The sequence below is a fragment of the Tachyglossus aculeatus genome, chromosome 21 (assembly GCF_015852505.1).
Source record: "Tachyglossus aculeatus isolate mTacAcu1 chromosome 21, mTacAcu1.pri, whole genome shotgun sequence".
In the NCBI taxonomy this organism is placed as follows: domain Eukaryota; kingdom Metazoa; phylum Chordata; class Mammalia; order Monotremata; family Tachyglossidae; genus Tachyglossus; species Tachyglossus aculeatus.
Window position 1 is genome coordinate 29,036,460 of NC_052086.1, and position 27,338 is coordinate 29,063,797.

Sequence of the window (27,338 nt, forward strand, 5' to 3'; positions counted from 1 at the left end):
GATTAAGCTCTTCATTAACATCATTTGCCTCCCCTCATTATCAACGGAATTCGATGCTTGTTAACCTATAACACCAAGCTCACTATTTTTGATGCCACCAGTTTTCTATCCTGAAGACTCTCTGTGGCAATTATATTCCCCTTACAATTAAGCCCCCAACCTGCTCTCTCTGTGATGGCAGGCTGCAGATAAACCTGCAGTGTGCCTTCTGTAATTTTTCAAATGTGGGGGTTGGCATTCTTTTGGCAGTGGCCATTGGGACTGTTGGACACTGAATGCCTCTGCCGGGGTGGCCAGGAACATGAGACTGAAACTCCTAGGGTAATTATTCTTCTCTTTTTTTTTTCCTGGCATGTCATTTTCTGTTTGTTGTTTCATCTTATGAGTGTATCTCTCACCAATATATCTTATTTTTAGATTGTGAGCCCTTTTTGAGATTCAAGAATCCTGTATATTTTTAATCTGTCTACTTTTTTCCAATTCTTAATACAGTATTTTGTACACAGTGCTTAATAAAGATTACTACTAATACTTTTGCTCTTGTTCTCCCAAAGGTATTTATTGAGTGCTTATTATGTGCAAATAATAGGCCTTCCCAGACAGTCCCCTCCTTCCTCTCCCCCTCATTCCCCTCTCCATTCCCCCATCTTACCTCCTTCCCTTACCCACAGCACCTGTATATATGTATACATGTTTGTGCATATTTATTACTCTATTTATTTTACTTGTACATACCTATTCTATTTATTTTATTTTGTTAATATGTTTGGTTTTGTTCTCTGTCTCCCCCTTCTAGACTGTGAACCCACTGTTGGGTAGGGACTGTCTCTATATGTTGCCAACTTGTACTTCCCAAGCACTTAGTATAGTGCTCTGCACACAATAAGCACTCAATAAATATGATTGATTAATTGATTGCAAAGCACTGTACTAAATGCCTGGCTGAGTACAACAGAGTTGCTAGATATGCTCCCTGCCTTCAACGTGCTTTACAATCTAGTGCAGGAGATAGATTGAAATATTTTACAGGCTCGTTGTGAGCAGGGAACACATCTAGCAAGTCTGTCATATTATACTCTCCCAAGAGCTTAGTACAAGGTTCTGCACACAGTAAGCACTCAGTAAACAGTTGATTGATAGGAGAAGGATAGAAGGATAGGAGAAAGATAGAGAAGCAGCGTGGCTAAGTGGAAAGAGCACGGGCTTTGGAGTCAGAGGTCATGGGTTCAAATCCCGGCTCTGCCAACTGTCAGCTGTGTAACTTTGGGCAAGTCACTTAACTTCTCTGTGCCTCAGTTACATCAGCTGTAAAATGGGGATTAAAACTGTGAGCCCCCCGTGGGACAACCTGATCACCTTGTAACCTCCCAAGTGCTTAGAACAGGGCTTTGCACATAGTAAGTGCTTAAATACCATCATCATTATTATTATTATTATTAAGGAACAGAGTATAAGGGTGTGTATATAAGTGTTGTGAGGATGATTAACCCAGTGCCTAGGTGATGCAGAAGGGATGCAGAATAAAGTAGAGAGCTGTGAAGTTGTTCAGGGAAGGCTTCCTGGAAGAGATGCGATTTTAGTATGGCTTTGAAGATGGTTTGAGTGGTGGTCTGCAGGAAATGAAAATGGAGGAAGTTGTTATTATTATTATTATGGTATTTGTTCAGTGCTTACTATGTGCCAGGCACTGTTCTAAACACTGGGGCAGATACAAGATAATCAGGTTGGACACAGTCCCTGTTCCATGTAAGGCTCACAGTCCTAATCCCCATTTTACAGATGGGGGAACCGAGGCAAAGAGAAGTTAAGTGGCTTTCCCAAGGTCACTCAGCAGTCAAGAGGCAGAGTGGGATTAGAACCTGTGACCTTGTGACTCCTAGGCTCATGCTCTATCCATTAGGCCGTGCTGGGGAAGCAGCGTGGCTCAGTGGAAAGAGCACGGGCTTTGGAGTCAGAGGCCGTGGGTTCAAATCCCGTCTCCGCCACTTGTCAGCTGTGTGACTTTGGGCGAGTCACCTCACTTCTCTGTACCTTAGTTCCCTCATCTGTGAAATGGGGATGAAGGCTGTGAGCCCCTTGTGGGACAACCTGATTACCTTGTATCTGCCCCAGCGATTAGAACAGTGCTTTGCACATAGTAAGCGCTTAACAAATACCAACATTATTATTCTGTTTCATGTGTAACATGTCAGTTAGCCAGGACATATACTAATAATAATGGTATTTGTTAGATGCTTACTATGTGTATCCGGCACTATTTTAAGCACTGGATGTATATGTGTTTCTCAGGGAGAATGTGAGCCAGGGGTTAGGCAGCCTGCCTTTCATAATTTCACACTTTTCCACATCTGCCTCAGTTTTGTCTCCCATCCTCCTGCCACCTTAAAGGCACCCTGCAAGGACTTGACAGACAAGCAGACAGGGAAGTGAGACAGGACAGGAGCTGTCCTTTGGGCCGACTCAAATTCTAGTTGGGAACATGCATGGGTTGAGATTCTCAGTCCTTCTATGAAGACAATAATAATAATAATGATTTATAATTGTGGTACTTATTAAGTACCTACTATGTGCCTAGTTGTACTGTTGTTTCTAAGCACTGGGGTGGATACAAGCAAATCAAGTTGGACAGAGTCCCTGTCCCACATGGGGCTCACAGTCTTAATCTCCATTTTACAGATGAGGAAACTGAGACACAGGGAAGTGAAGTGACTTACCCAAGGTCACACAGCAGGTAAGTTGCAGAGCTGGAGTTAGAATCCAGGTCTTTCCGACTTCCAAACCTGTGCTGTATCCTCTAAGCCTTTCTGCTGGACCGGAAGCTCGCTACCTAACAATAACAATTTGGGCATTTATTAAGCGCTTACTATGTGCAAAGCACTGTTCTAAGCGCTGGGGAAGTTACAAGGTGATCAGGTTGTCCCGTGGAGGGCTCACAGTCTTAATCCCCATTTTACAGATGAGGTAACTGAGGCCCACAGAAGTGAAGTGACTTGCCCAAAGTCACACAGCTGACCAGTGGCGGAGCCGGGATTTGAACCCATGACCTCTGACTCCAAAGCCCAGGCTCTCTCCACAGAGCCACGCTGCTTCCCTAGAGGGATACCTACTCACGTAGGCATCATTGGCACTGTTAGGATCGTGGTCAGTGGGAAACGGTTTTTTCATTCTCCCATCTGGTCTGCCCCATGAAGACCTGCACATATTTGTAATTCAATTTCTTTCTTACCTTCATAGTAATTCAGTACACAAGACTACGGTTTTCTTTGAAATTTAATACATTTCATCACTAGTATCAAAGGCTTTTCAAACAGATTTTAATCAAAAACAAATTTCAATTTAAATAAAGATAATTAAGAATCTGTCGAGGTCCACAAAGCCTATTTAGTATTCACTCTCCGAGAGCTTCTCTACATATTTTACTATCTTATTAGGGAGCCACAATGAAGTCTTTCAGGCATTGCATTTGAAACCACATTCCTCCAGGGTTTGAAACCAAGATATAAAGTTCCTGTAGACTGAAAATTATCTTCAACTGGGAACCAAAAGAAGAAATACCTGTATTGGACTTACTTATTAGATTACATAATACTTTTCCACTGTTGGGTAGGGACTGTCTCTATATGTTGCCAACTTGTACTTCCCAAGCACTTAGTTCGGTGCTCTGCACACAGTAAGCGCTCAATAAATATGATTGATTGATTTTCCTCCAAAAACCAAAGATGGTGTAAAGAAAACATTGGAATGGCCAAATTTTTCTTTAAGGAGTTGAAATCTGGGGAATGAAAAGAAAGCAGTAAAAGAAGCAAATAAAGGGAGATGGGTAAGAAGAGCTGAAAGTAGTTTAAACCCTGGACAAAAGATGAGCAGATCTTCAAAAGAATATATTGTTAAATCACTTTACTATTTGAATAGACTGTAAGCACCTTAAAGGCAGGGATCAGGTCCACTATTACTATTTTACTCTGTCAACACTTAGTAGGTGCTGTCCACACGGCTGCTCATTAAATGCTGTTGATCGACTCTAACACTGCCAAAATTCTATTCTGCTTTAAGACATAAATCAGAAGAAGGTATAGATCTACTTCAGCAAAACCACTGGTTTTGGGGGGGTTGTGGATAACCATCCGAGGTGGGAGTGGAGAGACAGATGATGAAAGAATTTCAGTGTAATAATAATAATAATGGTATTTGTTAAGCGCTTACTATATGCCAAGCACTGTTCTAAATGCTGAAGTAGATACAAGGTTATCAGGTTGTCCCATGTGAAGCTCACGGTCTTAATCCCCATGTTACAGATGAGGTAACTGAGGCACAGGGAAGCAAAGTGACTTGCCCAAAGTCACACAGCTGATGTGGCGGAGCGGGGATTAGAACCCACAACCGCAGGCTCCCAAGCCCGTTCTCTTTCCACTAAGCCATGCTTCTTCTCCTTTTATTGTTTTTGGTATTTGGTATTTTGCATTTGGTATTTTAAATGTCATTGCAGATTCCAGTGATTCCTCATAATGCCTTTACCCTTCTAGGAAAATCCTGAAAATCTAGAGGTGATTTGATTGGGGAATAAAACAAGGGAATATCCACAATATCCAAATGTTTTGGCCTTCCACATCAAATTAGTCTTGTCTATTCTGGGCTACTGAGTCTTGCCCATCTGACCGGAGAAAGACCAATGGAGTTTGGATTAGAATTAGTTGAGCTGTTAGTACAGTGCTCGGCATTCAGTAAGCACTCAATGAATACCACTGATTGATTGATCAAGCAAGGGCCGAGATGTTGCTTGGATAGGAGTACCTGTTTCCATTTTCCTTTCCTGGTGTCCCAGTCTTCTCAAAGTCTCTGCTGCAGCTCAGTTAGGCTCTCTCTGAATGTGGCATACCAGGCTGATCTGTTTTTACTGTTGTTTCTCAGTAGTTCCAGATATGTCTCCTTATTGGAGCTGTTGTTTCCTTGCGCCATTCTCCTTACCTGTCCGATCGATGGTATCGTTTGGGTGTTTACTATGTGCAGGGCAATGTATTAAGCATGTTGAAGGGCACAATACTACAGAATTAGCAGACATGATCCCTGCCTAGATCAAGTTTACAGAGGACTAGTTTAGGATGTAATATAAGGATGTAAGAGAAGCAGCGTGGCTCAGTGGAAAGAGCCCGGGCTTGGGAGTCAGAAGTCATGGGTTCTAATCATCATCATCATCATCAATCGTATTTATTGAGCACTTACTATGTGCAGAGCACTGTACTAAGCGCTTGGGAAGTACAAATTGGCAACATATAGAGGCAGTCCCTACCCAACAGTGGGCTCACAGTGTAAAAGGGGGAGACAGAGAACAAAACCAAACATACTAACAAAATAAAATAAATAGAATAGATATGTACAAATAAAATAAATAAATAAATAAATAGAGTAAAAAATATGTACAAACATATATACATATATACAGGTGCTGTGGGGAAGGGAAGGAGGTAAGATGGGGGGATGGAGAGGGGGCTCTGCCGCTTGTCAGCTGTGTGACTTTGGGCACTTAACTTCTCTGGGCCTCAGTTACCTCATCTGTAAAATGGGGATTGACTGTAAACCCCAAGTGGGACAACCTTATCGCCTTATATTCATTCATTCATTCAATCATATTTATTGAGCACTTACTGTGTGCAGAGCACTGTACTAAGCACTTGGGAAGTACAAGTTAGCAATAGAGATGGTCCCTACCCAACAACGGGCTCACAGTCTAGAAGGGGGAGACAGACAACAAAACAAAACATGCAGACAGGTGTCAAAATCATCAGAACAAATAGAATTATAGCTATAATGCACATCATTAACAAAATAAATAGAATAGCAAATATGTACAAGTAAAATAAATAGAGTAATAAATCTGTACGAATATATACAGGTGCTTATATTCCCCCCGGCACTTAGAACAGTGCTTTGCACATAGTAAGCACTTAATAAATAACATCATTATTATTAATATATCCAGCATTGCCTCAACTGGCCATTTGGCTGTTTCATCACATAACTGCAAGCTGTCTTGCTACTTGATGATGATAAGTATTATATGTAGGTGGCATTGATGAGTCTGCTATTATAACAATAATAATGATAACTGTGGTATTTAAGCACTTACTATGTGCCAGGCATTCACTGTACTAAGCGCTGGGTTAGGTAATAATGATGACATTTATTTAGTGCTTACTATGTGCAAAGCACTGTTCTAAGTGCTGGGGAGGTTACAAGGTGATCAGGTTGTCTCACGTGGGGCTCACAGTCTTAATCCACATTTTACAGATGAGGTAACTGAGGCCCAGAGAACAATAATAATAATAATAATAATAATGATGGCATTTATTAAGTGCTTACTATGTGCAAAGCTCTGTTCTAAGCGCTGGGAAGGTTACAAGATGATCAGGTTGTCTCACGTGGGGTTCACAGTCTTAATCCCCATTTTACAGGTGAGGTAACTGAGTCCCAGAGAATAATAATAATAATAATGATGGCATTTATTTAGCGCTTACTATGTGCAAAGCACTGTTCTAAGCACTGGGGAGGTCACAAGGTGATCAGGTTGTCCCATGGGAGGCTCACAGTCTTAATCCCCAGTTTCCAGATTAGGTAACTGAGGCATTCAAGAGAAGATGGTGAGTTGAGAAGAGACAGTGGATGACCTGTGGTTTGCAGGGCAGTTAGTACATCTGTGAAACTCACTGGACCCATCTGAATTGGTCAAACAATGTCTAGACTGTGAACCTGCTGTTGGGTAGGGCCCATCTCTATATGTTGCACACTTGTACTTCCCAAGGTCTTAGTACAGTGCTCTGCACACAGTAAGCGCTCAATAAATATGATTGAATGAATGAATGAGGCCCAGAGAAGTGAAGTGACTTGCCCAAAGTCACACATCTGGCAAGTGGCGGAGCTGGAATTTGAAGCATATCCGGTTGGATACAGTTCTTGTATTTGTCTCACAATCTCAATCCCCATTTTACAGATGAGGTAACTGAGGCACAGAGAAGTGAAGTGACTGTGCCAACGTCATACAGCTGACCCATGGCAAAGCCGGGATTAGAACCCAGTTCCTTCTGACGCCCAGGCCCTTCTGACTCTGAAATCCAAGCTGTCAGTCAGAGAGACACTGAGAATCATGGTACCTAGAGCAAACTTAAAAGCAGGATTAGAGGTTTGCAGTGCTGCTGAACTGGCACCCAAGTTTGAATTTGCCTTGTTCTGATTTAGGGAAGAAGGACTATTCCATCGAAAAAGTGCTTTTAAAAAAGCAAGCATGCCCATCCCAGCTCCGCCAATTGTCAACTGTGTGACTTTGGGCAAGTCACTTAACTTCTCTGTGCCTCAGTGACCTCATCTGTAAAATGGGGATTAAGCCTGTGAGCCCCCCGTGGGACAACCTGATCACCTTAATAATAATAATAATGTTGGTATTTGTTAAGCACTTACTATGTGCAAAGCACTGTTCTAAGCGCTGGGGTAGATACAAGTTGATCAGGTTGTCCCACGTGAGGCTCACAGTCTTAATCCCCATTTTACAGATAGGGTAACTGAGGCACAGAGAAGTTAAGTGACTTGCCCAAAGTCACACAGCTGACAATTGGCAGAGCCGGGGTTTGAACCCATGACCTCTGACTCCAAAGCCCGGGCTCTTTCCACTGAGCCACGCTGCTTCTCTAACCTCTCCAGCGCTTAGGACAGTGCTTTGCACATAGTAAGTGCTTAATAAATGCCATTATTTTTATTATTATTGTGCCACTCCAGTGATAGCACCCCTGTGGAATGAAAAACAGGGAGTTTTCACCAATGCACACCTGGGTGAATATCATGATTTTTTTTTTTTTTTAATGGCATTTGTTAAGTGCTTACCATGTGCCAGACACTGTACTAAGTCCTGGGGCAGATACAAGGTAATCAGTTGGACTCAATCTGTGTCCCTCATGAGGCTTACAGTCTAAATCCCCATTTCAAAGATGAGGTAACTGAAACACAGGGAAGTTAAATGACCTGTCCAAGGTCCCGCAGCAGACAGGCAACAGAGCAGGTCCTCTGACTCCCAGCACAAGCTGTTTCCACCAGGCCACGCTGCTTCCCGGGATTTTTCAGAATACATGCTATAAGTGCAATCACTTGCATTACTGCTACTTCCTCTTTGTTCTTTAATGCTTCAGGAGGCCTTTTTCTTATTCATTGAACAGTGCCAATCTTGTCTATTATCACACGTGGATGCTGGCTCCAGCTAGGAGTAAAGTGGAATGGAGCATAATTGTCTCTGACAAGGGAAGGGAAGGATATAATGATGGCTTTGACAGTCCACTATTTTAGAATGCATTTTAGCTGCTTAATGATCCATTTGATCGTAAACGCAAAGTGGTCGACCTAATTTTTGCCACTCTGCTACGGGGACCCACTGCCCCTTCAGATAACAAGCTCTTTCAGTTGCCATCGACTGGAAGAATAATAGGCTGGGCATCATTCAGCTGCCCCTTTGTCTGGCCAAGTGACCATTCTCCAGAATGGGAGACTGAAATGAAAGCAGCAGCATTCATGGAAGGGTTATTAATTAATGTATTACCTTTCTATAGAAGAGATTAAAATAGAAAACGGGGAAAATACATACCAAGGAGGGGGAAAAATACAAATAGGCAATAATATCAAAAGAAATGATTAAATCTAGTGAGTCATTAGCAACTTGTGATCACTAAAGCTTGAGGATGTGGAGAAAGCATGCCAAAGATGATATTTTTTTTTTTAAAGAGCAGTTCATTGAAGAAGCAGGGTAGTTTAGGGGATAGAGCACAGGCCTATGAGTCAGAAGGACCTGGGTTCTATTCCCAGCTCCACCACCTGTCAGTTCTATGACCTTGGGCAAGTCACTTTACTTCTCTGGGCCTCAGTCACCTCATCTGTAAAATGGGGATTAAGACTGAGAGCCTTCTGTGGGACATGGACTGTGTCCAATCCGATTACCTTGTATCTACCCCAGTGCTTAGTACAATGCCTAGCACATAGTAAGCACTTCACAAATACCACAGTTATATTTATCTTTATCATTATTTTTCTAAACTAACAATGTTTGAAAAGTACGTCAAGAAGCAGCGTACGTCAAGAAGCAGAAGAAGTAGAGAAACAGCGTGGCTCAGTGGAAAGAGCCCAGGCTTGAGAGTAAGAGTTCATGGGTTCAAATCCCGGCCCCCCCACTTGCCAGCTGTGTGACTTTGGGCTAGTCACTTCACTTCGCTGGGCCTCAGTTACCTCGTCTGTAAAATGGAGATGCAGACTGTGAGCTGTCCGTGGGACAACCTGATCACTTTGCAACCTCCCCAGTGCTTAGACCAGTGCTTTGCACATAGTAAGCGCTTAATGAATGCCATCATTATTATTATTATTAAAGGCAAGCCCAGCGGCTGGGACTTCAGAACCCCAGGGTAAATTCTCAAGGGAGGTTGAGAGAGAGGGTCTCTGGAGTCTTTGAAATGTAACAATGGGGATAGTAGCAGCAGCAGCAGAGGAGAGGGCTGATCCCATTGATAGTTTGGAGGATTCAGAGGGAAGAAGGACACCCACAGAAGGAGCCATTGATTTTTATCTAATTTGAGTCACACTAAAACCTAATTAGGGAGATACAAACTTCATTTACTGATAATCTTTTCTCCTCACTTGATAGAAACACCTTTTTGAAAGTTGTGGGGGGGGGGGTGTTCTCTGAATTTAATGGAGAGTTTCTGCTTAGACAAATTTCAGTCATCCACTTTCCAACGGAAGTCAATAACCTCAGAAATAAAAAAAACGGAGACCTCACTGTGTGCAGAGCACTGTACTAAGCGCTTGGGTAGAACAAGTTGGCGACATATGGAGACGGTCCCTACCCAACAATGGGCTCACAGTTCCAGCCTCAGAAGCCACTTGGTGAGAATACAATTCAACCCAAACCAGTGCCTTGCCAATTCACCACAAAAACTAGTAGCAATGGGCTCATCCCTCAAACTGAAGCTCTTCAGTGTGGTTGTGTGACATTTTCAGCAAGAGCCCAGATCTTCCTTCAGCCGCACCCAGCTTTTTTTTAACCTCCTAGTTTTTCATAAAGGAATACTCCAGAGTGCAGTTACAGTGTCTCTGTTAAGATGAAAAAGAGCACTATTTCCTCCAGGGGAAAAACAAATATCTAATAAAAAGCAAGAAAAAAGAAAGATGGAATCCACATGTTTAAAATGGAGCTAGCGCTCTCAGCTTTACGTGTAACCAAATGAAAGGACGCCTTCTATTAATATTGTTTGGGAAGAACAAACTGTCTGCACGTCATCAAACTAATGCTTTTCATTCTTCCGTGGTGAATTGTGCTCCTATCATTTGCTAACAAGGTAACAGTGTGGCCTAGTGGAAAGAGCACGGGCTTGGGAGTCAAAGGATCTACTGTTCTGCCATTTGCCTGCTGTGTGATCCTGGATAAAGCACTTAACAACTCTTTGCCTCAGTTTCCTCAACTGTAAAATGGGGATTCGATACCTGGTCTCCATGTTACATAGACTGAGAGCCCCAGATGAGATAGGGACTGTGTCCTACCTGATTAACTTATACCTACCCCAGCACTTAGAACAGTGCCTGACATATGTAAGCACTTAACAAATACCATAATAATAGCAATAGTGAGTATTATTATTATTATTATTATTGTTTCATTAGGTAGGTCCATGGGGAAATTTGCAAGCATTGCATGATTTAAAAAAAATTAACTTGAACTTTCCTAATGCAGATTTTGCCACATGGGGGATGCTTGGATCTCAACTGTATTGGCAGAGTGGTGCTCAGGCCTGACTTCTGTTTCACCTTTGTTCTGGGGCGAAATCACTCATTTTTAGGTGTATCAATTTCACTTAATTCGATGTTAAAATGTAAACTTTTATCCCATCTTGGGGAAATTGAAAAGTCTGAATGGACTAGAAATTTTAACGCTAATTGTCCCCCAGATGGTAATCATTTTATGCCTTATATATGAATACGCTGTTTTCTATAATTAACCATTTGATTAATTATTGGGAGACTGTAATTGCTCCCACAACACTTGAGAGAGGTAAATAAACATTAAATAATGGATTCATGATTGCCATTATTAATTTTCCCAGTACTTCCAACTGGGAAGGATAAGAGCCAGACACAGCTAATTGTAAATATGCTGAGGGCAAATAAAAAGCCAGGGGAATGCATTAATTAAGCCTATACCAAGAGTGGGGACTGCTCAGAGTTTCCTCTGTACTGCTGTACCCCAGGGAAAGGCACTGTAAATGTGCAGTATAGTACCTGTGGTTAAGACTGAGCCCCCCTTTACTGCCTCTCCTCCTTCTCCCCTCCCCATCGCCCCCGCAACCCATTCCCCTCCCCACAGAACTTGTATATAGTTCTACATATTCATTACTCCATTTATTTTATTTTTACATATTTAATTTTATTAATGATGTGTATCTAGATATAATTCTATTTATTCTGATAGTATTGACACCTGTCTACTTGTTTTGTTGTCTGTTTCCCCCCTCTAGACTGTGAGTCTGTTGTTGGGTAGGGACCATCTCTGTTGCCGATTTGTACTTCCCAAGCGCTTAGTACAGTGCTCTGCATGAAGTAAGGGCTCAATAAATACGATTGAATGAATGAACGAAGGTTATCACATGTAAGAAATTGGTATAAGTAAAATGGGAGCTACTTTAGGTGTTTGTTGAAAACAGCTCTGTAACATGAGTAAGTGATTTCTAATTGCAGTTGGGTCTGAATGTAATCAATCCACAGGTCTATTTGCCAGTTTACAGGGGGAAAAAATTCTCCTGAGGCAAGGGGGTGGGGGAAAAAGAAAGAAAACGCAGACCCACAATCAATCAATCAGTTGTATTTATTGAGCATTCATTCATTCATTCAATTGTATTTATTGAGCGCTTACTGTTTGCAGAGCACTGTACTAAGCACTTGGGAAGTGCAAGTTGGCAACATATAGAGACGGTCCCTACCCAACAGTGGGCTCACAGTCTAGAAGGGAGCACTTACTATGTGAAGAGCACTGTATAAGTGCTTGGGAGAGTACAACAGAGCAATATAGCATACACATTCCCTGCCCACAACGAGCTTACATTCTAGACCCAGAACAGATAATCATCAATCGTATTTATTGAGCGCTTACTATGTGCAGAGCACATAGTAATGAAGTGTAATACACATAGTAATGAATAATGAAGTGTATTCACATCCTGTACCAATCCAAAAAATGGTAATGAGTGGTATTGGTTGTGCACATACATTGTGCAGAGAACTGTATTAACACTCTTAAACACTCTTGGGAGAGTACAGTATAACAGAATTGGTAGACACATTCCCTACCCAAAAAGGAGCTTCCAGTCTAGAAGGGAAGACAGACAATAAGATAAATTATGGATAAGTGTGTAAGTGCTGTGGGGTGAATAAAAGGGACAAATCCAAATGAAATGTTGACACAGAAGAGAGGGGAAATAAGGCAGATGAGGGCTTAGGTGGGGAAGACCTCTTGGAGGAGCTGTGATTTCTGTAAGGCTTTGAAGGTGGGGAAAATGACGGTCTGTCATCATCATCAATCGTATTTATTGAGCGCTTACTATGTGCAGAGCACTGTACTAAGTGCTTGGGAAGTACAAATTGGCAACATATAGAGACAGTCCCTACTCAACAGTGGGCTCACTGTCAGATATGTGGCTGAAGGGCATTCCAGGCCAGAGGCAGGATGCGGGTAAGGGGTTAGTGGCAAGTTAGATGAGATCGAGGTACAGTGACTAAGTTGGCTTTAGAGGAGCAAAGTGAGCATGCTGGGTTATAATAGGAAATCAGGTAAGATAGTAGGGGACAAGGTGATTGAATGATTTAAAACAGTGTGGCACAGTGGAAAGGGCACGGGCTTTGGAGTCAGAGGTCATGGGTTCAAATCCTGGCTCCGTCAACTGTCAGCTGTGGGACTTTGGGCAAGTCACTTAATTTCTCTGTGCCTCAGTCCCTTCATCTAGAAAATGGGGATTAAAACTGTAAGCCCCCCATGGGACAACCTGATTCATTCATTCATTCAATTGTATTTATTGAGCACTTACTGTGTGCAGAGCACTGTACTAAGCGCTTGGGAAGTACAAGTTGGCAACATATAGAGATGGTCCCTACCCAACAGCGGGTTCACAGTCTAGAAGGGGGAGACAGACAACAGAACAAAACATATTAACAAAATAAAATTAATAGAATAAATATGTACAAGTAAAATGAATAGAGTAATAAATACATACAAACATATATAAGTATATACAGGTGCTGTGGGGAGGGGAAGGAGGTAAGGTGGGGGGGTGGGGAGGGGGAGGAGGGGGTTCAGTCTGGGAAGGCCTCCTGGAGGAGGTGAGCTCTCAGTAGGGCTTTGAAGGGAGGAAGAGAGCTAGCTTGTCAGACTTCCCCAGCGCTTAGAACAGTGCTTTGCACATAGTAAGCACTTAACAAATACCATCATTATTGTTATTAAAATCAATGGTGTGGATCTGTCAATCAATCATTGGCATTTACTAAGTGCTTACTGTGTTCAAAGCACTGTACTGAGTACTTGGGAGAGTACAGTGTGACAGAGTTGGTAGACACATTCCCTGCCCACAGTGAGCTTACAGTCAAGAGGGTGAGACAGACATATATAAATAAGTAATTTGCAGATATGTATGGAATTGCCATGGAGCTGAGGGTGGGGAGAATACCAAATAGCCAAAGGGCATTTATCCAAGCACAAAAATGAAACAGAAGGGAGAGGGAGTTGGGGAAAAGAGGATGCAATCTCAGTAGGCCTCTTGGAGGTGATGTGACCTTAATGAGGTTTTGAAGGTGGGGAGAGTGGTGATCTGGTGTATATGGAGGGAGAGGTAGGATGTGGGCAAGGAGTCAGTGATGAGATAGATGAGAACCAGCCAGAGTGAATATGCCGGCTGGCTTGTAGTAGGAAATTAGAGGGGAAAGGTAGAAGGGGGCAAGCTGATTGAGTGCTTTAAAGCTGATGGTAAAGAGTTTCTGTTTGAGGATGTGTTTGGGCAACCACTGGCAGTTTTAGAGGAGTGGGGACTCATGAGTTGAACGCATTTTTAGAAAAATGATCTGGGCAGCAGAGTGGAGTGTGGACTGTAGCGTGGAGAGAGAGGAGGCAGGGAGATCAGCAAGGAGGAAGAGTCAGTAGTCACCTTGACTACTGACTCAAGGTGGGATAGGATAAGTGCTTGGATCATTATATAGTAATAGTTCAGGTGTAGCAGAAAGGGCAGATTTTGGAGATGTTACAGGATTTGGTGATAAAGTGAATATGTACCATGAATCTCATCTTAATCACAGTATCTGATTCCTGATGATTACTATAGGCTTTTTTTTGGTATTTGTTAAGCACTTACTATGTGTCAAACACTGTTCTAAGCACTGGTGTAGGTGCAAATTAGGTCAGACAGAGTCCCGGTCCCACATGGGGCTCACAGATTAAGTAGGAGGGAGAACACCTGCCTATTTGTTTTGTTTTGTTACTTGTCTCCCCCTTCTAGACTGTGAGCCCATTGTTGAGTAGGGATGGTCTCTATATGTTGCCCATTTGTACTTCCCAAACACTTAGTACAGTGCTCTGCACACAGTAAGCACTCAATAAATACAATTGAACGAATGAATGAACAGTTATCTCCATTTTACAGTTGAAGAAACTGAGGCACAGAGAAGTAAAGTGACTTGCCCAAGGTCACACAGCAAGCAATGGGATTAGAACCTAAATCTTTCTACCATGCCCGTGCTCTCTCCAATCAATCAATCATATTTATTGAGCGCTTACTGTGTGCAGAGCACTGTACCAAGCGTTTGGGAAATACAAGTCGGCAAGACATAGAGACAGTCCCTACCCAACAGCGGGCTCACAGTCTAGAAGGGGAAGACAGAGAACAAAACCAAACATACTAACAAAATAAAATAAATAGAATAGATATTTACAAGTAAGATAAATAAATAAATAAATAGAGTAATAAATATGTACAAACATATATACATATATAAAGGTGCTGTGGGGAAGGGAAGGAGGAAAGGTGGGGAAGATGGAGAGAGGGATGAGGGGGAGAGGAAGGAAGGTGCTCTCCACTAGTTCATGCTTCTTCTCATTAGCTGTTGCTTGTATATTGAAATCCACTGTGGCACGTTGAACTGTGCTTATTTCAAAACTGCAAACTCCCCTAAAGAGTTGCATGTTTGGTCCTAATAATAATAATCACTTATCTTTGACAGAACATTATGACAAACTTTGTACCTAACCATGTGAGCGAGAAAAAAAAATCATTTTTATTGTCTTATTGAAGTCTTAGACCATTTTGTATAACAGCTAAATAGTTTCCACCAAACGATTTAATTTAAGGAGACATGAAACATGTATATGTTTAGAAATCAGATTTCTAGCTGACAAGCTCCATCGTATCACGGTTTCATTTTCTTGGCTGCTATACAATTTCCATTTTAATGTCCTGAAAGGTGATTATTGCACACTGACAGACAAGCGCTGATTTCCCTGAAAGCACATTTAAATGCCTTGTCTTTGCAGAGAGTTGAAGCCAAAGCTGTGGTTTCACTGCGGGAATGTTAAAGATGATCCCCTTAGTTGCAGCTTAATTTCCTCTACTGTGGAATTGGTGAAGTTTGGTTTTGACCCTTAAGCTATATAGGGCTCCTAGGAGGATGAAAGGAAAGAAATGTATTAGGTCTGCCTAGCTTCTCAGAAAGTGTATTTGACAGAAGACAGAGTGAGGAAATCATTATTTTATTCAGCTGTCCTTTATGGGTCCCTTTAGTAACTTGGGATATTGTGCTATTAACCACACCAGACTTCAGAAAGATGTACTGGACAGTGAAACCACTTTACCCATTAGAATGCCTCTGTAAACATTATTGATTTCATGTTCACATTCTCTTAAGGAAAATCTGAACCAAGACAAAGCATCCTCATTACAAATCATTTCAACTTTCAAGCAGCTGATATCAATTAAGTTCATATTTATCTCTCAACCAGTGCCTACTGTTTTGCTTCTCCTTCCAAGTAATCAAAGGAGGAACTCAGGCTTCTTCTGTTATTACCAACTGGATGACTGATTCTCAAGAAACCAACAGCTCTTTAATTGACCGCTTCAACTATATTCCGATTACCTTTTCCAATTATTTTGTTCTCTGAAGCATCGCCTGTGTATGAACAAGAATTAGGAGCTGGACAGGGTCCCCAGAATCTGCCAAAATACAAGTCCTAAAATGTCATAAATGAGGACAGTAGCATATCCACACTCTTCCCTCAGGGTGAGACAAGCTACAAGGCTAGAGAGGAAGATAGACTTGTAGCCTTCACATTAACAGGCGATCAACATTCATTCCCTTCTATTCTAACTACTTACAGGTGAGGCAGAACAATGACAGGTTGCTCATTGTCTAATAATAAGGGCACCCGTGTGCGGTGAAGCTAACAATTTGTGTTAAAGATGATTCACCCAGGGAAACATGGTTTGGTTCTAGAGTTTTTCAGCATTAGAGTTTTTCAGAACTAGAGTTGTTCTGAAATAGATTTAGCAGTTTAAAATGAAAGGGCAAATTTCCACCCTCCATGACTAAACTGGAGTCATCATTAATCTGATCTGTGTGAGAGAGAGAGGGATGAAGAGTGAAAAAGAAAAATGCAGGCTGGATAAGCTTCAGGGAGCTGAATGGTTAGGAGGGTTGTGGCTGCTTAAAGCCGTCTTTTAACGTGTATGTAGTTTGAATCATGATACCTGCTCTGACCAGAGATGGTCTTTCCCAAACCCTCTCATCGAAGGGCTGGGGGAGGCAGAGGTTCTCAGCTGGTATCTCCAACCCAGGCAATACACTTGATCTGAGTGCCAAATAAGGAAGACGACATGAAGAATGGGAACCTAAAAGGTAATGACGGGAGTGATAAATCAGAGCACGAGCAGTGTGAGGGGAAAAAACATTAGTGCTCTTCCTTCATGCGGCATGCCCCCAACCTGGGGCATTTATTTGTGGCTGATGAATATTTATGAAAGCCGTCACTTCAATTAAAAAGAAAAAACTTAGCTAGATTAATTGGACAGAAAAACACTCGCATCATGGAAGGTAACAAACAAGAGGTCGCCTTTATCCAGGGCAATAGAAATAATTCAGGCAGTTACAGATTCAGTGCAGGGAAGCACCCTCAAAATATTTTTAAACTAATTGTCTTTGAAACAGATTTACAATTTTGGCTGAGTAGCCTGAATCTCTAGGGAATACGATTTGGTTTAAAATGAACATTGTCTCACGCACTCATTAAAGCAGTCTGTTGTACAACAAAATGTCAAAGGGTCACATCCATTAGCATACAAGAAACGACCTCAGTTTTATCTGCCATGCTCCTCCTATCCCCTCCAGTGTCCAGAGGGTGCATAAATGGTTTAGTTGCCTTGACCCTGAAATATTAAACTATTAGACTCTGGACTCAAAAAGCAATTTTTCCAATGATGTTACTGCCTTACCTTTGGGCAGCTGCTGTTTCAAGGAACGTGGAAAACAGGTATTCACAGGGGAGTCTAATAATAATGATGATAATACTAATAATAAAAATAGTGTTTTTTAAGCACTTACTATGTGCCAAGTACTGGGGTAGAAAGAAGATAATCTGGTTGAACGCAGTCCCTGTTCCAAATGGGACACTCAGTCTGAGGAGGAGGGAGTACAGGAATCAAATCCTCATTTTATAGCTGAGGAAACTGAGGCATAGAGGAGTTAAGTGACTTGCCCACGGTCAAAGGGCAGGCAAGTAGTGGAACCAGGATTAGAACCGAGGTCCTTTGATTCTAAGGTTTGTGCTTTTTCCTCTAGGCCGCACGTTGCTTCCCTTGTCATTTTAAGGTTTTCATTTTCCCTCAACCTTCCATCACAATGGTGCTGACATTAAAGTTCACCATGTTTCTTGTGTTGAACAGATTGAGCCCTGTAAACAAATAAAAAGCAGAGGAACAGGACAGAAAGCAAACAGAGGTTGCCAGAACAGAAGGAAAATTCAGTTACGTGGTGCCTGACTTAATTTTCTTCTGGAAGGCTAAAAATGAACATCAATCAATCAGTGATATTTATTATACCTTTACCGTGTGTAGAGCATTCACTTTTTGCAAGTCATTGTTTCCAGGTAGCAAACACAGGAATATAGGACTTTATTTCTAAAGAATTCCTGCGTCTGTGGATACGTAGGAATGTGGGTACGTATTCACCCAAAATATTAACTAGAACTTTATTTTAGAGGTTAAGAAATTAGAAAAAAGTTTTATTTTCACCCAAACTTTCAGGTATTTCATAAAAAACAAGCTTTGGGGTTTTCTTTTAAATTTTCCCCAAGTCTGTATCAAAAAAATAAAGGAACAAGTCTAAATTCAAAATAGATGACAACTCTACTGCCTAGAGGCCTCTACATAGGTTACCAGTCATAAGTCAGTCAATCAATCAATCAGTGATATTTGAGTGCTTACTACGTGTAGAACACTGTACTGAGCACCTAGGAAATTTTAATGTAGAGGATTTGCTAGGCACTGATCCCTGACCTCCATGAGGACAAATACCCTGAAATACCATAGCAGAAAAATACAAATACCATAAAAACACCACCACCAACAACAAAACAATCTAGTGGAAATAGTACCAGTTTGGAGTATGGGACCAAGTGAAATCCTGGGTCATGGGAGAGTTCTAAGTGAGTTTGTTTTTAATTTGTATGTGTTTGAACACTTACTATGTTTCAAGTAATATACTAAGCGCTGGTGAAGATACAAGATAATCAGTTGGACACAGTCCATGTCCCACATGGGGCTCACAGTCTTAATCCCCATTTTACAGATGAGGTAACTGAGGCACAAAGAAGTTAAGTGACGTACTCAAAGTCACACTGCAGGCAATTGCCCGTTGTTGGGTAAGGACCGTCTCTGTTGCTGAATTGTACTTTCCAAGCATTTAGTACGGTGTTCTGCACACAGTAAGCGCTCAATAAATACAATTGAATGAATGAATTGGCCGAGCCAGGATTAGGTCCTCTGACTCCTGTGCTCTTTCTGTTGCTGCTTCTCTAAAGTGAGTTTGGAGGAAAATCCCACACTACCTCCTGCATGGAAAGGAATAACAATGATAATAATTTTGGCATTTGTTAAATGCTTACTATGCCAATAGTAATAATAATAATGGTATTTGTTAAGCACTTTCTATGTGCCAGGCACTGTTCTAAGCACTGGGGTGAATATAAGCAAATTGGGGTGGACACAGTTTCTGTCCCATGTTGGGCTTACAGTCTCAATCCCCATTTTACTGATGAGGTAACTGAGGCGCAGAGAAGTGAAGCTTTTTACTAAGCGCTGGGGTAGATACGAGAAAAGCAGGCCCTACAGTGGGCTCACAATCCAAGTAGGAGGGAGAACAGGTATTTGAATCCCCATATTATGTATATATGTTTATACATATTTATTACTCTATTTATTTATTTTACTTGTACATAGCTATTCTATTTATTTTATTTTGTTAGTATGTTTGGTTTTGCTCTCTGTCTCCCCCTTTTAGACTGTGAGCCCACTGTTGGGTAGGGACTGTCTCTATATGTTGCCAATTTGTACTTCCCAAGCGCTTAGTACAGTGCTCTGCACATTGTAAGTGCTCAATAGATACGATTGATGATGATGATGATGATTTTGAAGATGAGGGAACTGAGGCACAGATAAATTAAGTGACTTGCCCAGGGTCACATGACAGTAAATGGCATCAGGAATAGAACCCAGGTCCTCTGACTCCTAGGCATGTGGACTAGTGGAAAGACCATGGTAAACAGAAACCGTCTTTAGGAATTTTTCTCCTTTTCACTTGGGGCTGAAAGGGAGAGCCCATTTCCTGGGGCAGGTTGGGATTTTGGGAGGAGCAAGGAGTAAGAAAGTCTTAAGGGGAAATATGAGTTTTCTGGAGAATTCCAGTGCCGGACTTCTTAACCTCTCTGTGAGGAAACTTCCCTTCTCTCCACTACCCCTCACCGTCTCTTGAGGTGATAATTCTCATTGGCTTTTCTTGCAAACCAACACACTGTACTTGAAGAGTAGAAATGAAGAATCATACTGATTTTCAACTAAGGTTTTCATTTACATTTTTATTGGTCCTCGACGTGCAGGCTGAGAGCACCTTTCTGCATTGGTAAACTCAATTTATCATTATGTGGCTCATACATAGCAAAGAAATCATCTGTCTTACTGTACCAACTTTTACATCAGGTTCAGTTTCAGAGCTCTCTCTGTGGTAGAAAAATGACCATGGTTCTCTTGCAAGACCTTTTCTCAATTTTAAAGGATGTTTTCTTAACTATCTTTAACACCTACCTTGGTAGAATTTCAAATTTCACATTGCAAATTTCCCTCCTAATTTTTGATGTGATCCATTTTTTGTTAAGGAGTAAGAGGTTTTGTACTGACTTTTCATTGCACCCACTTTTGGGAGAAAGCCAAAGTAGCTAGACTAACACATCCTAAATGAACAGATTTTCTAAAATAGTTTCAATTAAAATTTTCCAGTTGGATCCCTTGACAATATTTTTAATTATCAGTAAAGGAAAATTGACAATTCCCGTGGCGTAGTGGAAAGAGCACAGGTCTGTGAGCCAGAGGGACCCGGGTTCTAATGCTGACTCTACCACTTGTTTGCTGTGTGACCTTGGGAAGGTCACTTCGCTTTTCTGTGCCTCAGTTACCTCATCTGTAAAATGGAGATTGACTGTGAGCCCCTTGTGGGACAGTGACTGTGTTTTGACCAATTATTTTATATCTACCCCAGCACTTAGTACAGTGGTTGGCACATAGTAAATGTTTAACAAATACCACAGCTATCATCATCATCATCATTATTCCATCCAGTTTTTCTCTGATGTGACGGTTGCATTCATGCCAAATTCATGTTAAGGACATGTAATGTGGTAGAACTCACCTGTTCCAGTTCTGGGACTGTGTGATCAAGCAGTTTCTTCATTAATGTGGCATCCTACTACTAATCTTATTATTATTATTATGTTGCCAACTTGTACTTCCCAAGCACTTAGTACTGTGCTCTGCACACAGTAAGGGCTCAATAAATGCAATTGAATGAATGAATCCTACTTAGATTTTGAGCATCATGTGGGATAAGGACTGTGTCCAACCTGATTACCTTGTAGCTACCTCAGCCCTTAGTACAGTGCTTGGCACGGAGTATGTGCCCATACAGGTTCATGTTGCCAGAAGAACATTCCCTAATTGCGTTCTTTCTCAAACGTGTATGGAAAACACATAGCTTCAATGGCTTCAACTACATTCTCTCTTCTCTGCCACCTCATACTTCCTCCTTCCTTCAGGACATCTCTCCTTTTGTGTCCTGCTGACATCACAAACTAAACATGTCCAAAACAGAACTCATCTTTCCACTCAAACCCTGTACACCCTCTGACTTTCCCATCACTGTAGACAGCACTACCATTCTGTCTCACAAGCCTGTAAACTTGGCATTATCCTCGACTTATCTCACTCATTCAACCACATATTCCATCTGTTGCCAAATCCTGTCAGTTCAACTGTCATACATTGCTAAAATCTGCTCTTTCCTCTCTATCCAAATGGCTCCCACATCTATCCAAACACTTATCCTATCCCACCTTAACTACTGCATCAGCCTCCTCACTGACCTCTCTGCCTGCTGTCGCTCCCTATTCTAGTCCGTATGTCACTCTGCTGCCTAGATCATTTTCCTACCAAAAAATTCCCCAAAACATTCCATCTCCCCCATCCTCAAGGACTTGAAATGGTTGCCCATTCCCGGCTGCATCAAAAACTCCTTACCGTTGACTTGAGAGCATTCAATCAGCGCTCCCCCTCTTCGTTTGCTTCCTACTACAAGAAAAAGGAAATACAGAGAAGTTACTACAGAGAAGCAGCATGGCTCAGTGGGAAGGGCCCGGGCTTTGGAGTCAGAGGTCACAGGTTCAAATCCTGGCTTCGCCAATTGTCAGCTGTGTGACTTTGGGCAAGTTGCTTAACTTCTCTGTGCCTCAGTTACCTCATCTGTAAAATGGGGATTAAGACTGTGAGCCCCATGTGGGACAACCTGATCACCTTTTATCCCCCCAGTGCTTAGAACAGTGCTTTGCACATAGTAAGCACTTAAATGCCATTATTATTATTATTATTATTATTGCAACCTAGTCTGCAAACTTTTCTCCTCTAAGACCAATTTATTCACCGTACCTCATAATAATAATAATAATAATAATAATAATAATAATAATAATAATAGCATTTGTTAAGCACTTACTATGTGCAGAGCACTGTTCTAAGCACTGGGGGGGATACAAAGTGATCAACTTGTCCCACATGGGGCTCACAGTCTTAATCCCCATTTTACAGATGAGGTAAGTGAGGCTCAGAGAAGTTAAGTGACTTGCCCAAGGTCACACAGCACACGTGTGGTGGAGTCAGGATTCGAACCCATGACCTCTGACTCCAAAGCCCGTGCTCTTTCCAGTGAGCCACACTGCTTCTCTAAAAAAAAGGTTGTCCCATGGGGGGCTCACAGTCTTAATCCTCATTTTACAGATGAGGTAACTGAGGCTCAGAGAAGTTAAGTGACTTGCCCAAAGTCACACAGCTGACAATTGATGGAGCCGGGATTTGAACTCATGACCTCTGATTCCCAAGCCCAGGCTCTTTCCACTGAGTCATGCTGCTTCTTGTCTATCTCACCACTGACCCCCTGCCCTCTGGCCTGGAACTGACTCTCCATCCATATTAAACAAGCCCCCAGCCTCCCCACCTTCAAAGTCTTATTCAAATCCCATCTCCTTCAAGAGGCCTTCCCTCATTAAGCACTTTCCCTCCAGTCCTTCTTCTTTCTGCATCACCTTTGCACTTAGATGTGTACCCTTTCATCACTTGATAGTCACTCCACCCTCCATCTCTTAGCACTTATGTACACACCATTCATTTATTTATTTTAATGTCCTTCTCCCCCTCTAGACTGTAAACTGCTTGGCTCAGTGGAAAGAGCCCGAGCTTTGGAGTCAGAGGTCATGGGTTCACATCTCAGCTCCACCAACTGTCAGCTGTGTGACTTTGGTCAAGTCACTTCACTTCTCTGTGCCTCAGTTACCTCATCTGTAAAATGGGGATTAAGACTGTGAACCCCCCGTGGGACAACCTGATCACCTTGTTTTAGACTGTGAGCCCACAGTTGGGTAGGGACTATCTCTATATGTTGCCAACTTGTACTTCCCAAGCGCTTGGTACAGTGCTCTGCACACAGTAAGCGCTCAATAAATACGATTGATGATGATGATGATGTAACCTCCCCAGTGCTTAGAACAGTGCTTTGCACATAGTAAGTGCTTAACAAATACCATTATTATTATTATTGTTATTAAACTCCTTGTGGACAGGGAAAATATTTACCAGCTCTGTTGTCCTCCCCCAAGTGCTCAGAATACTCTGCACATGATAAATATTCAATGAAAACATATAATTGATGCACAAATGTAGTACAGTCATTTAACCTGACAGCACATCTATTATGAACAATGAAAAATCAACATTATGAAGTTAAAATATTTGGGTTAGTTTTATGGATGTCACTTAGAGAAAGATTCATTCAGTTGTAGTTGATGTGATAACATTTTCAACAAAAGAGAAGGGCTAACATTTGTGGTAAAAAGCAATGACTCTTCTGGAAATGTTTAATCACTGCAACAGTCAATAGAGAAAATATCCCCATAAAATTTTGAATTGAGATAATGTGCAAAATCTTGGTTCTTTAAGAGCTCCTAGTGTAGTTTTCTAGAAAACAAAGAACCATTGCATCTCCCTGTGCCTATTCAACAGGCACATAAAACGGCAATTAATATTGTAATTAGGTCTGTCTGTGTGCATTTCACTTTGTAATTTTTCACTTGTCTACTTGACAGTGTTTCTGTTCATTAAAGTAATGTTGGAAGAGAAAATTGAATGGAGCCCATACTTCACTCCAGTCAATAATAATCACCGTTGTTCCCCTGTTCTCATTGGGAAACACCTCCTCCTCTACTCTTGTGGTAGCTGGCTTGGGTTTGTATTCTGCCTTGCTTTACATACTCAATTTAAAGAAGACTGTGGCAATAAAAAAATATTTTAGTGCTTACTCTGTGCCAGACACCGTTCTCAGTTTTCCGGGAGATACAAGGGATCAGGACAGATGCAGTCCCTCTTCCACATGGGGCTCACAAAGTAAGAAGGAGCTTAATTTCTATTTTACAGATGAGGAAACTGAGACACCAAGAAATGAATAAATAATAACAAGTATGCTATTCGTTAAGCACTTACTATGTGCCAGGCATTGTTCTAAGTTCTGGGGTGGATACAAGATACTCACAGTCTTCATCCCCATTGTACAATTGAGGTAACTGAGGCACAGAGAATTTAGGTATCTTGCCTAAGGTCACACAGCAAGTATGTGGTGAATCCAGGTCCTCTGACTCCCAAGCCATTGTTCTTTCCACTGAGCCATGTTGCCATAAATCACAAAGCAGATTAATGGCAGAGCTGGGATTAGAGCCCAGTTCTCTGACTCCCAGCATAGTGCTCTTTGCACTGGGCTGAGATACTTCTTTTAGGTAAAGAAATACTTCCTATGTCCCTGTCAGGGTCAGTGCTTATTGTCTCACAAAGGCAGATAAGATGGCTACAGAGGTAGACAATGATAGTGGCTGTGAGGCTCATAAAATTGTTCTCAGGATCATCTCCCCAAGTCCCAACACCTGAGTTTCATGACATTCAGAGGTTTTGCTCTTCCTTATGTTTGTTCTCCTATATTTAACACACTTCTGGGGTCTCTCTTTTTTTTTGCCATAAACCAATGCCAACTTTTTTCCTCAATTCCCCCTCAGTTAAATATTTTCCCACCAACGTTTAGTGAAATTCACAGAGTTGGCCTCACATTTTTATGATAGGTGCCATCGTAAGGGGACTGTGTCATGATGATTGAAATGTAAGTCATTTGCTTCACTGTAACTCCATTCCCTCAACTGTAAAATGGGGATTTCATTCCTTTTCTTACAGTGTGCCAAGTTGAGTTCAGCTGCGGTCCATGAAGTCACCAGATTATAATACTCTCTCAGTTCCCTTTTTTTATGGTATTTGATAAGCGCTGAGGTAGATACAAGATAATCAGAGTGGACACATTCCCTGTTCCAAATGGGGCTCACGGAGTTAATCCCCATTTTATAGATGAGGTCACTGAGGCATAGAGGAGTTAAGTGATTTGCTCTATTTATTTATTTTACTTGTACATATCTATTCTATTTATTCTATTTATTTTATTTTGCTTGTATGTTTGGTTTTGTTCTCTGTCTCCCCCTTTTAGACTGTGAGTCCACTGTTGGGTAGGGACTGTCTCTATATGTTGCCAACTTGTACTTCCCAAGTGCTTAGTACTGTGCTCTGCACACAGTAAGTGCTCAATATATACGATTGATTGATTGATGTAAGAAAAACAGCTCAGTCCATAGTTTATAGGCAGTTGACATCATTTGAGCCCGTAGCAACTCGGTGGAGGGGCTGGAAAGGGAAGAGAAAAGGGAGAACCTGAAGCGTGAAAATGTTTTTCGATCCAAATCCCATCCAGGAGATACTTTGGGGTTGGTTCAACTGCCTGTAGAGTTTATCCTGATTCCATGTTTTGGATTTTCTGTGGAATAGCTGTAGTGTTCTGCTGACCTCTTAAAATTTTCTCGTAGATTGCAGAGCTTCTACCCAAGGGAAAAAAAATGTTTTCATGTTGGCAGTTGCTCCCATCAGAATTATTTAGTTAATGGCTATTACCTATATGGTATGAAGTAAAGAAAAATAAGATTACCAGTACTTATAAAATTATTTTCTTTTATGTACACAAAAATATGTACATATCTGTAATTTATTTATATCAGTGTGTACTTCTCCCACTAGACTGTAAGCTTGTTGTGAGCAGGGAATGTGTCTGTTATATTGTTGTGTTCATTCATTTCAATATTTATTGAGTGCTGACTGTGTGCAGAGCACTGACTAAGCACTTGGGAAAGTACAGCCCAACAATAAATAGTGACATTTCCTGCCCACAGTGAGCTTACCATCTAGAGGGGTGGGAGGCAGACATCAACATAAATAACAATAATAATAATAATAATGGTACTTGTTAAGCACTTACTATGTGCATAGCACGGTTCTAAGTGCTGGGGAGGTTACATCATCATCAATCGTATTTATTGAGCGCTTACTGTGTGCAGAGCACTGTACTAAGCCCTTGATCAGGTTACAAGGTGATCAGGTTGTCCCACGGGGGGCTCACAATTTTTAATCCCCATTTTTCAGATGAGGTAACTGAGGCACAGAGAAGTTAAGTGACTTGCCCAAAATCACACAGCTGACAGTTCATTCATTCATTCTTTCATTCAATCGTATTTATTGAGTGCTTACTGTGTGCAGAGCACTATACTAAGCACTTGGGAAGTACAAGTTGGCGACATATAGAGACGGTCCCTACCCAACAGTGGGCTCACAGTCTAGAAGGGGGAGACAGAGAACAAAACAAAACATATTAACAAAATAAAATAAATAGAATAAATATGTACAAATAAAATAAATAGAGTAATAAATACATACAAACATATATACATATATACAGGTGCTGTGGGGAGGGGAAGGAGGTAAGGCGGGGGGGATGGGAAGGGGGAGAACGGGAAGAGGAAGGAGGGGGCTCAGTGTGGGAAGGCCTCCTGGAAGAGGTGAGCTCTCAGTAGGGCTTTGAAGGGAGGAAGAGAGCTAGCTTGCCAGATGTGCAGAGGGAGGGCATTCCAGGCCAGGGTGATGATGTGGGCCGGCGGTCGATGGTGGAACAGGCGAGAATGAGGTCCAGTGAGATTAGCGGCAGAGGAGCAGAGGGTGTGGGCTGGGCTGGAGAAGGAGAGAAGGGAGCTGAGGTAGGAGGGGGAGAGGTGATGGACAGCCTTGAAGCCGGGAGTGAGGAGTTTTTGCCTGATGCGTAGGTTGATTGGTAACCACCGGAGATTTTTGAGGAGGGGAGTAACATGCCCAGAGCGTTTGCGTTTCTGCACAAAGATGATCTGGGCAGCGGCGTGAAGTATGGATTGAAGTGGGGAGAGACAGGAGGATGGGAGATTATTTCTTCCTTATTTATCTTTATCTTATTTATCTTTATCTTCCTTATTTATCCTTCCTTATCTTATTTCTTCCTTAATTGTTGGCCTCATGCACCATGGCCACCCAGCCTCC